The 11580-nt window shown below is 47.6% G+C and overlaps 1 pseudogene; it reads left to right on the top strand.

Moving 5' to 3' along the window:
• Positions 1-7324: 7324 nt before the first annotated feature.
• Positions 7325-8679, top strand: LOC134481145 (foxo1-corepressor-like; annotated as a pseudogene).
• The last annotated feature ends 2901 nt before the right edge of the window (positions 8680-11580 follow it).

Here is an 11580-nt window from a genome sequence, read left to right as displayed (position 1 = left end):
GGAACTTCTTGGTGGCGTCGTAAAAGGCCCCTGAGTGCGCAGGCGTGTATGAGCTCGCCGGTGAGTACACGGAGGGCGGGGCGGGGCGTGGCAGAGAGCGGCCGCAAGGGGGCGCCCGTGTCCCAGCCCAGCGGCCCAGAGCCCTGGTCTGCACTGGGTCGTGAGGTCTTGCTTTAAGAGCTGGCCTTTGAGCAGGAGGGTAGTATGCAAAGTATTCTGTCCCAGGAGCACGTGCATGCTCTCGGGCACGCATTTTCTTATGTATGTACGTGAGCCGTGGATGTGATGTATGTACACGCAATTTACTCTGACGCGTGATTTTTACCTGTGGGTGAAGGAGCACACTTTGAGGGCATTTTTCCAACTTTCACAGAAGGTGTAGCTACAATGCTTTAGTAGTAGTAGTAGTAGTAGTAGTAGTAGTAGTAGTAGTAGTAGTAGTAGTAGTAGTAGTAGTAGTAGTAGTAGTAGTAGTTGTAGTAGTTTTTTTACCTGCGGAGGCATCTGACCACCCTTATATTTCCTTTGTGTGTCAGTGTGTGTCCCATGTACCCAACACTCCTGTGTGCAGAGGTTGACGCTGAGTGGCTATCTCTACTGCTCTTGGGGGTTATTTTAAGATAGGGCGTAACTACTGAACCTGGGGTTACCATTTCTGCTAGCTGGCAAGCATCTCAGAGAATCCTTCTGTCTGCCCCACAAACAGGTCACTGGGGGCTCTGGGGTTACAGGAGTGTACCAACACACACAGCTTTTTTTTTTTTTTTAATGTAGATACTCAGGATCAAACTCAGGTCTTCACGACTCTACCTTATCTATTAAGACACCCCCCAACCCCTTACTGTTTTTGTGCCGTGTATCGGTTGATTGGTGGTTGTTTGAAGCAGCCTTGCTGTGTAGCCAAGATGACAACCCAAGCAAGGGGATGTGTGGATAGCTGATCTTGATGAGAGGAGATACAAGAGGAGGAAGAAATGCAGGTCGTTTTCTCCTGGAGTCTATTCCTATCTCCAACCTGCATGGGTCAGCTGCGGACTTAATTCTTTGTATTACAGCGCTGGGGATGAAACACAGGGCCTCGCACTGAGGAGGCAAGTGATGGGTTACAGATGAACCCAGCCCCACGTGTTTAATTTAAAAATTCCTAGGACTGACTGAGACAGACGCAGATACTTACACCCAACCACTGGACTAAAGTCAGGGACCCCTATGTTTGAATTAGGGGAAGGATTGAAGAAGCTGAAGGGGAGGGTATACCCCATGGGAAGCCGTTCTGACTCTCTTCTCTCCCTGACTCCTTTTCCCTTTCTCCCCTCTCCACATGTTCCTGGCTAGCCTCTCCTCCCAGCTTCTCCCTCTCCGCGCGCCTCTCTCTCTCTCTCTCTCTCTCTCTCTCTCTCTCTCTCTCTCCCTCTCCCTCTCCCTCTCCCTCTCCCTCTCCCCCTCCTTCCTTCTCTCTCTCTCCCTTCCTCCCTCCCTCCCCCTCTCTCTCCTCACTTCCCAACTCCCCTTCCCATGCCCTAAATAAACTCTAGTCTGTACTACCTCAGGGGAAAAGGATGCCTCCGTATGGGCCTGCCCCTCCCACCCAGTATAGTGATCCCTGGCTCATCAGACATATCCTTGGATATCACAACAGATGCATGCAGAAGTGTGCGTGTAGACAGACACAGGGACACATACCTTAAATAAATACCACTATTTTGTACTCATGGGAGCAGATGCAGAGCCCACAGTCGAACGTGGGGCTGAGGAACTCTGTGAAAGAGGGGGAGGAAGCCAGAAGGGTCAGGGATAATGCAAGGGAACAGCCCACAGAATCAACTAACCAGGATCATAGGTGCTCACAGAGACTGAACTGACAGTCAGGGAGCCTGTGTGGGTCAGACATGGGTCCTCTGACTATGTTAGGTCTTGCAGCTTGGTGTTTGTGTGGGATTCCTAACAGAGGGGCTATCTCTGACTCTACTCCTAAAAAGGAGTCTTTCCCTCCTATTGAGCTGCCTTGTCCAGCCTCAGTATGTACCTAGTCTTATCGAAGCTTCCTTGGTTGATATCCCTGGGAGGCCTGCCCTTTTCTGAAGGAATGGATCTGGGGGAGAGGGAAGGTGGGAGGGAGGGCCTGGGACGAGAGGGTAGACGGTAGAGGAGGGAGGTGAAACAGCTGTGATATCTGAGAGAAGAATTAAAAGAACTATAAGAAGAAATGCAAACAACGTGGGGTTCCCTAGCAAAGAACACAGAATTTTAAAAATAAAGGAGTAAATCCCAGAGGCAGGTGGCTCTCTGTGAGTTTGAGGACAACCTGGTCTCCACAGGGAGTTCCACACCAGCCATGACCACATAAGGAGGTCCTGTCTCAAAAGAGGAGAAAGAGGAGGAGGCCGTGTGTCTGGAGGCCAGAAGACAACCTTGAGTGCTCAGACCAAACATCAAACCCAGACCCTGCCTTGCTCTGCCTCCCGAGCACTGGGATTAAAGGCATGCACCACCACTCAACTGGCGCTGGCTTCATTTTCCATTCGGTCTCTTTCTGGGACTTAGGGCTCCCTAATTAAGCCATGATGGCAGACCATGAGCCTCAGAGATCCCCCTACCTTTGTCTCCTCAGCTCTGGGATTAGGGTTGTGCACCAATATGTCTGACCTTACACATGGGTTTTGGGAATTGAAGTAAGGCCCTTTTCCTTGTGCAGCAAGCACTTTACAGACAGAGTAGGTTATCCCCTGGCCCAAAATACTATAATTTCAATGCTTTAGTACATTTCGGTGCTGGAGAGATGGCTCAGTGGTTAAGACCTCTGTTGCTCTTGGAAAGGACCAAGGTTCAATTCTCAGCACCCACATGGTTATTCACAACCGCTCCAAGGATCCAGTGTTCTTTTCTGACCTCCACCAGCATGAGGCAAACATGTAGTACAAACGCACACATGAAGGCACACATGCAGGCATACATGCAGACAAAACACCCAGAGAACAAAATGAATACATCTATTTTTAAATTGTTGATAAGTTTATTACATTTTATTTATTTTGTGCACATGCATGTTTGTGTGTGTGTGCATGTATGTTTGTGTGTATGCATGTGTATGAGTATGTGTATACTTGTATGTTTGTGTGTGTGCATGTATGGTTGTGTGTGTATATGTATGAATGTGTATGTGAGTGTATGTGTGAGTGTGTGTGCATGTATGCTTGTGTGTATGCATGTGTGTGTGCATGTATGCTTGTGTGCATGTATGTTTGCGTGCGTATGTGTGTATATGTGTCAGTCTATCTGTGCTCTGTGTGTATGTGTGTGTAATTCTGTGTGTCTGTGTCTGTGTCTCTCTATGCCTGTATGTGTGCGCGTGCGCACGCATGTGTGTGCACGTGCCATGGTGAGTAGACGGCAGAGGGCAGCCTTTGGCCATCAGTTCTCCCACTGTTTGAGTCCTGGGGGTAGAACTCGGGTTGCCAGCTTTGGAAGCGAGCACCTTTATCCACAGAACCATCTTACCAGACCCAAAATACTATTTTTTAATTGATATGATACCTTCCACTTTGTCCTGGGATTTATCAACTTGACACAAACTGAGACATACTTGGAAAGTAGAAGCTTGACAGAGAAATCACGTCCATCAGACTGGGCAGGCAGGAGGACCCAGCTCACTGAGATAAGGAAGCCAAGAGGAGCAAGCCAGTAAGTAGTGATGCCCCACGCCGTCTGCTTCACTTCCTGCCTCAAGTTCCTGCCCTGACTTCCTTAGATGAGAAGCGAGATGTGAACACGTAAGCCAAATAAACCCTTTCCTCCCCAAGTTGCCTTTGGTTGCGGTGTTTTATCACAGCAGTAGTAACCTAACGAAGACACAGACTATTATCATTTCATCATACAGGTGTGTTGAGAGCTTTTGGTGCCACATCCAGGAATTTAGCATTTGTCACTGGGCTGGGACAAGGAAGTGGGCTCAGTATTAGAAACAGTGACCATGGGACTTTTTTACTACTTCACTGAATTACTACCTTATGTGATCTCTCTGCTCACTACTTCACTTACTTACTTTCTTGTGTGGTCTCCTTGTTTACTACTCCGCTTGATTACTTTGCCTTTGATCTAAGAACTGACCATGTGTTCTGGATGTACCTAGAACGATATAAAAGCAGCTGGAGAGAAATAAAGCCACTTCAGTCTCAGTACGGGCTGTAGTCCTGTTTCAATCTTGTCTGTCTTTTTAAATCCTCACTCCTGTTGACTGACTGAGCTGGCTCGGTCAGAGATGCTAATTTTTTTTTTTAAGAATTATTTCCTGGGCTGGAGAGATGGCTCAGTGGTTAGGAGCACTGACTGCTCTTCCAGAGGTCCTGAGTTCAAATCCCAGCAACCACATGGTGGTTCACAACCATCTGTAATGGGATCCAGTGCCTTCTTCTGGTCTGAAGACAGCTACAGTGTACTCACACACATAAAATAAAGAAATAATTCTTTTTTAAAAAAGATTTATTTATTTTATGTATACAAGTACACTGTATACATAAGTACTCACACACATAAAATAAAGAAATATTTCTTTTTTAAAAAAGATTTATTTATGTATACAAGTACACTGTAGCTGTCTTCAGACCAGAAGAGGACATCGGATCCCTTTACAGATGGTTGTGAACCACCATGTGGTTACTGGGAATCAAACTCAGGACCTCTGGAAGAGCAGTCAGTGCTCTTAACCACTGAGCCATCTCTCTAGACCCCAAGAGATGCTATTCTAAAGAAGCTAGGCATATATACCTGCCATCCCCTGCCATCCCCGCAACTCATGGGGCTGAGGCAGAAGGATTGCTTCAGTTCAGAAATTGGAGGCCAGCCTTAGCAATATTACCAAGACTCTGCCTATAAATAAATGTTAATAATGGATTCTGATTTTTTTTAATTTTCCTTCCCCTCTTTCCCCTCTTCCTCTTGCTGTGCCTCTTGTCTTTGTTGTTGCCACTTCTTCCTAGTGTCAAAAAACCAAGTGAGTATTTTCAAAATAGATACAGCTCAGCTCAAGCTGTCCACACTTGAAGGACTCAAAATCGGCATGAGTGGAGAGTGTTCTCTCTCTCTCTCTCTCTCTCTCTCTCTCTCTCTCTCTCTCTCAATAAAAGGTTGGCTAGGTGAAGTGGGGCAGACGTTTAATCTCAGCGAGAAGTAGGCAGAAACAGGTGGATCTCTGTGAGTTAGAGACCAGCCTAGTCTAGTTAGCAAGCTCTATAGCAAGACCCTGTCATAAACAAAACAACACACACAGAGAGGGGGAGGGAAGGGACAGAGAGAGAGAGAGAGAGAGAGAGAGAGAGAGAGAGAGAGAGAGAGAGAGAGACCTGTTACAGTGACTCCTGCCTGTAGTTGCAGCACTTAGAAGGCTAAAACCCAATGGCTTTTGAGTTCAAAGCCAGCCAAGGTTATAGAGTAAGACAGTGTCTCGAAAGAACCAATTAAAGAAAGGGGGACGAGAGAGAAAAGAGGACACTGGAATTCCATGGATTAGATGCATGCACAAAGCCCTGTGTTTGATCCTTAACACAACGTAAACAGGGTGCTGTGTGGGACTTCTGCCATGCTAGCACCTTGGAGACAGAGGCAAGAGAATCAGAAAACTGACGTTGTCCTCAACTACATGGTGGGTTCAAGGCCAGCCTGGGATACTGGAGACCTTGCCTGAAGGGCAGAGAGAGGAAGAGAGGGAAAAGAGACAGAGAAGGGTGGGAGAGAGGGAAGAGGGGGGAGGAGAGGAGAGAAGGATTGACTTCATAATAGTGTGCAGGAGTGAGTGCTGTCTGATTAAATTGAGTTCTCTCTGGAGTAGTCCTCATGGATTTGTAAGTCTATTCTGGGACTACATTCTGTATCTCCAGAAAAGATCAATATAATGAGATTCAAACTCAGCCACTGAGTTACAATTGACCTCACGGCCCAAGAATATAAATGGACCACAAGCGACTCTGCTCTGCTGAGCAGAGCCAGGAACCGACTGCAGGGCTGCCTGTTTCTCTTGTGGGTTTAGAACTGGGGTGGGGGCTGGCCTGGGCCTCCTGTCAGCCCAGCCTAATCAGCACGTTCCAGACAAGTCAGTAACCCTGTCTCAAAAACGCAGTCAAGGAAGGGGCAGCGACAGGGCTCTGTGAGTCAAGGCGTTTGCTGCTGAGCAAAGCAACCTCTAGACAGCACCCCAGAGACACCCGCAGATGTGTGTATTCTAGGCAGCCTTGTCCCTGTCGAGGTAAAAGCATCAGTCACCATCACGGTATCATGGTCATTGAACAGACCTTTAAATGCTCTTAGTACGTGTGCTCGTTTATTCTCTCGGTGTGTGCTTGTGTGTGTGCTTGTGTGTGTGCTTGTGTGTGTGCTTGTGTGTGTGCTTGTGTATGTGCACAGGCACATGTGGGTGTACAGTGCCTGGAGCTGCCCTGGGGAAGTCAGAGGACAACTTGGAGTGAGCTTTCTCTTTCACCCGGTGGAACCTTGGAAGCACTCTCTGAGTCATCTCGCTGGCCCCCATTCAATAGACATTTCCTAAGCACCTCCAAGCCGTGCCTGGGGCTTTTACAGTCTAGTGTTCACGGGACTGGAAGTGCCCTGGGTGTCTCTGATTGTAACTTTGTAACTAGGTGTATATAACTGCACTCAGAGGTGAAAACAAACTTGTGAGCTGTGAACCCCTGGCCTGGCCAACAGCCATGCCATCTGTAACAATGGGTATGGTTTAAGGCCAGCTTAGGCTGCAGAAAAAGTCAGAAATCTAGACACTGAGAAGGTCAGAAGTAACTAAATGGAATCCCCGGGGCGATTTATTAGAGTTTCAAATGAAAAGCCCAAGGCAGGCAACCTGTAGTCTCAGGGCAGACAAGTTGCCCAAAGGAGAATGAAGAAGATCCGCTGTCACGGAGGTCAGCTACACGCGATGGTACTGGAGCTTCAGAAAAAGAACTCAGGAAGATCCAAGCCAGACTGTTAAGAGGTTTAAAAGCATACTCAAACTGGCCAGCATCCAAAGGGGAAAGGAAAAGGGTGAGGGGAGTGGATAGAGCAGCCTACACCTTATTAGCCCAACCTGTACCAGGGAAAGGAAGAGGAATTACGGAAGGGAAAAGTACATCACCGGAAGGTGAACCTGCCTTTTCAGGTAGTCCCTTGACAGGACCCTGACCTGCCGCCATTCATTAACCCTTTAGGAAGGAGGCAAGGGACAACTCCACCCATAGGAGACTATTGGAAGCCACAGCGAACCAAGAAGCGGGGATTGGGTAGCAGAAGGTTCCAGGAAAGGACCGGGAACTGGAGCCTCGGGCGCTTCTCTGGGTGCTGCAATGACACTTTTGTGAAATGGGATTGGAGTCCAGACCTTCCCACTGTGCCCACACGAGGAACCGGGTTTGCAGGGATGGGGATAGGCGGTCCTACACGCCATCCGGAAGAGGACTCTGCGGACTGCTTAGGAGTCCCCTCCACCTGAGCTGCTCCAGGACCGGGACTTACGCTTCACCACAGGACAATCCAAAACAGGTAGACTGGGAGACGCAGCCCAGACTCACAGAGAAAGGATGAGGCCGGTGCAGGCAGGGTCAGGGACTTAACAAAACTGCTTTGAGTTAGCAAAACGCTTTGAGTACTAAAAGGGGAGATTTACGTGCAGGTGACGTACAGGTGCCGGGCGGGATCGAGTATAGGGAGGAGCAGGGATGTAGGGAAAAGCTGCCGCAAGGGGCGCGCGCGTCTCTCGGGATCACGCCTAGCACTCTAGCTGGCACTGGACTGTGAGCTCTGCTTTTCTAGGGCAGTTAACCTCTGGTCTCAGGATAATGTGCGTGCCCTAGGCACATGTATATCCAAGAATCTTAGGCTTGGTGAGTTTCCTTTAAAAAGAAAATAAGATGTATTGGGCTAGAGAGATGTTTCAGTGGTTAAGAGCATTTAATGCTGAATCCTGAGGTCCTGAGTTCAATGTCTAGCACATACATCAGGCAGTTCATAAAAACCTGTAACTCCAACTCCAGAAGATCTCCCCAAAGCACCTGTATTCCTGTGGCATACACACAGACATGCACACACAAACATCTAAATAAAAACAAATTTATTAAAATAAAAAAGTGTGGGGTTGGGGATTTTAAAAAAAAAGAAAAAAGAAAAAAAAGTGTGTGTGTGTGCTCGCGCGTGCTCGTGTGCGCACGCTTGAGTGCATATGTATGTGCCAGGAGAGGGCATCACATCTCCTGAAGCTAGCTACAAGCAGCTGTGCCCAAAAAGGGAACTGAGAACTGAACTCAGGGTCCTGGGAAGAGCAGGAAGCACTCCTAACCTCCGAGCCATTTCTCCAGCCTAGCATGGTATATTGCCATATCATTTACGGTGACAAGTAATTTTTCTATTAATAAATAAGGGCAGATACACACTGAAGCTAGGGTAAAAAGATAACCCCCACTTTCTTTTCCTTTCTTTTTTGGGTGGTGGTGGTAGTGGTGAGAGAATCTTTTTTATAGAGCCCTGGCTATCCTGGAACACTCTATACCAAGCTGGCCTTGAACTCACAGAGATCCACCTGCCGCTGCCTCCTGAGTGCTGGGATTAAAGACGTGTGCTAGCCTAACATAACTGCCCCACCTTCCACCTTCACTAGCAAGTACAAGGCAGAGTCTTCCGTGTGTGATTTTGATACCTTTCTATTAGAACTGGCCGTGGGAAAAAGGGGAGGCCTTAGGAGACATGCATCAAATCCAGAGGTTCACTCTATGCCTCCCTAGGCCGGGACTTAGATGACTGTGTCTACCCCTAGGTGCCTCCAGGATTTCTTTGACTTGTATTTCATATGGTAGAGGAAGACACATGGTGCTCAGACACTAGTGGGGGCGCTTAGCTGCACATATGGACTCATGGATACACACTTAGGGGATCATATATCTTCATGAGTTCAGAGACATATTACACTCCTTAGGCTGCTGCAAGCACACAGGGGCACACTTCTGCTTTTGTGCATCCTGGAGCATAAAGGATGTGCTCCAGCAGCCACACCCCAGGTACGGGCTCATGTCCAGCAGAAATCTACACTGAGCATCGGCTCTTCTATTGCTATTTTGAATTGACTTACTTTGTGATGCTTTCATATCTACTTTGGGTTGACTGTCCCCTCAACTCTCTGCTCCTCCATTGTGATGATTTGAATGCTTGTCCAGGGAGTGGCACTATTAAGAAGGTGTGGCCTTGTTGGAGAAAGTGTGTCACTGTGGGCATGGGCCTTAAGATCTTCATCCTAGCTGCCTGGAAGCCAGTCTTGTCCTAGCAGCCTTCAGATGAAGATGTAGAACTCCCAGCTCCTCCTGCACCATGCCTGCCTGGATGCTGCCATGTTCCCGCCTTAATGATGATGGACTGAACCTCTGAACTGTAAGCCAGCCCCAATTAAATGTTGTCCTTATAAGAGTTGCCTTGGTCATGGTGCCTGTTCACAGCAGTAAAACCCTAAGTCATCCCTCTTGCTGGCTCCCAATCCCACTTCGATCTCAGGATCCTCCCTTCTGTGTTCTGACTATGGGTGCTCTATTGCCCTTCCAACCCCTCTCATGGGGTCTTTCCATCTTAATGTCTTCTACATGCACCCATTCTCACACACACTCATACTCACACACACACTCATACACACTCACACTCACACACTCACACACTCATACACACACTCATACACACACTCACACACTCACATACACTCACACACTCATACACACACTCACATACACTCACACACACTCACACACTCACATACACTCACACACTCACACATACTCACACTCATACACACTCACACACTCACACACTCACACACACTCACTCACACACTCACACACACTCACACACTCACACACTCACATATACTCACACACTCACACATACTCACACTCACACACACTCACACACTCACACACATTCACACACTCATACACACTCACTCACTCACACACATTCATACACACTCACTCACACTCACTCACACACTCACACACACTCACTCACACACTCATGCACACTCACACACTCACACTCACACACACTCGCACACACACTCACACATATATACTCTCACACACATGCACACATGCACACATTCACACACACACTTATACGCTCACATGCACACACACACATACACACACTCACACACACATACACACACACACACACTCACACAAATATCGGAAGCTAGACTCCGCACATGAGTGGCAATATAGGGTATTTGTTTTTTCAGTCTGGCTCATTTCACTTAACACAGTGATTTCCAGCTCCACCCATTTCCTGCATATTTCATTTTTTCATTTTCCCTCTGTGTTGAGTAAATTCCATTGTGTATATACACACCACATTTCCACGATCCATTCATCACTTGAGGGACATTTAGACTATTTCCATTGTCTGGCTATTGTGAATTGATCATCTATTTAGTGGTTGAGCAAGTGTCTTGTTGAGGTTCTGCTTTTTATTCTTTATTTTAACGCTAAGGGCTGGCCTCCAAGATTAGGAGTCTGCAGGTAGCCTGAGGGACCCCGCCCCCAGTTAATTCTGATTGGCAAGTAAAGATGCCAGCAGCCAATAGCTTGGGGAGAAGAGACATAGGCGGGGTTGAGGTCCACAAGGAGAGGGAGAGCCACCATGGAAGAGAAAGACCATGCAGGAGGTCGAAGGAGAGCCGTGCTGGGATAGCTGAGCCATAAAAATGTGGCCATGTGGGGCTGGGGATTTAGCTCAGTGGTAGAGCGCTTACCTAGGAAGTGCAAGGCCCTGGGTTCGGTCCCCAGCTCCAAAAAAAAGAACCAAAAAAAAAAAAATGTGGCCATGTGTTCTCAGGGAGGAGTCCTCAGGATCCCGAGATGATCTAAGTGGGACTGAGCCAGGAATAGAGTTAAGAACAACCCAGACAGAGCATAGAATTTAGTGAGTAATGACTTGGAGTTATCCATTGGAAAGTGGATTCTAACAGCATGGAGGGTAGGCAGTTGACCAGCCATTGTGCTGTCTAAGGCATATTTTAAAATATATGGCCATGTGTGTATTTCATCTAAGGACATAAATGGTCTAAAATGGGAAGAAACCCTACGCTGGAAATTTTTATTAAATATTTTTACATGTCTCATTAGTAGGATATAGATTCCTTTGGGATTATTATTATTATTATTATTATTATTATTATTATCACCATCATTTTAGTCTTACGTCTTTCATGTGCCTTGGTGTGCAGGTTGGACTCAGAAGTGGTTCTCTTCTCCCACTGTGCGGATCCCAGGGATGAAACTCAAGTCAGGTTCTGCCACAGTGCCTTTTACATGCTAGGCCATCTTGCTACCCCACCCCAGCTCCACTTTTGTAGCCAGAGCTGGCCTTGAACTCATGATCCTCCTATCTCAATCAGCCTCTCAGGTGATGGGATTAGAGCCCAGCTGCACCATGCCTGGCTTCCAAGCACTGGGTGTTTTGTTTCAACTCCAAACCAAAGCCCTAAACCAATCTCCCCCTCCCCCTGCCCTCCAGGTCCCAAAGTTCTGTCCCACAGGCCTCCCAAAAACAGGTCCAGAGTCC

This window comes from Rattus norvegicus, chromosome 12, assembly GCF_021556685.1.
Source record: "Rattus norvegicus strain SHRSP/BbbUtx chromosome 12, alternate assembly SHRSP_T2T, whole genome shotgun sequence".
Lineage (NCBI taxonomy): Eukaryota > Metazoa > Chordata > Mammalia > Rodentia > Muridae > Rattus > Rattus norvegicus.
This window is presented reverse-complemented; position numbering and strand designations above follow the sequence as displayed.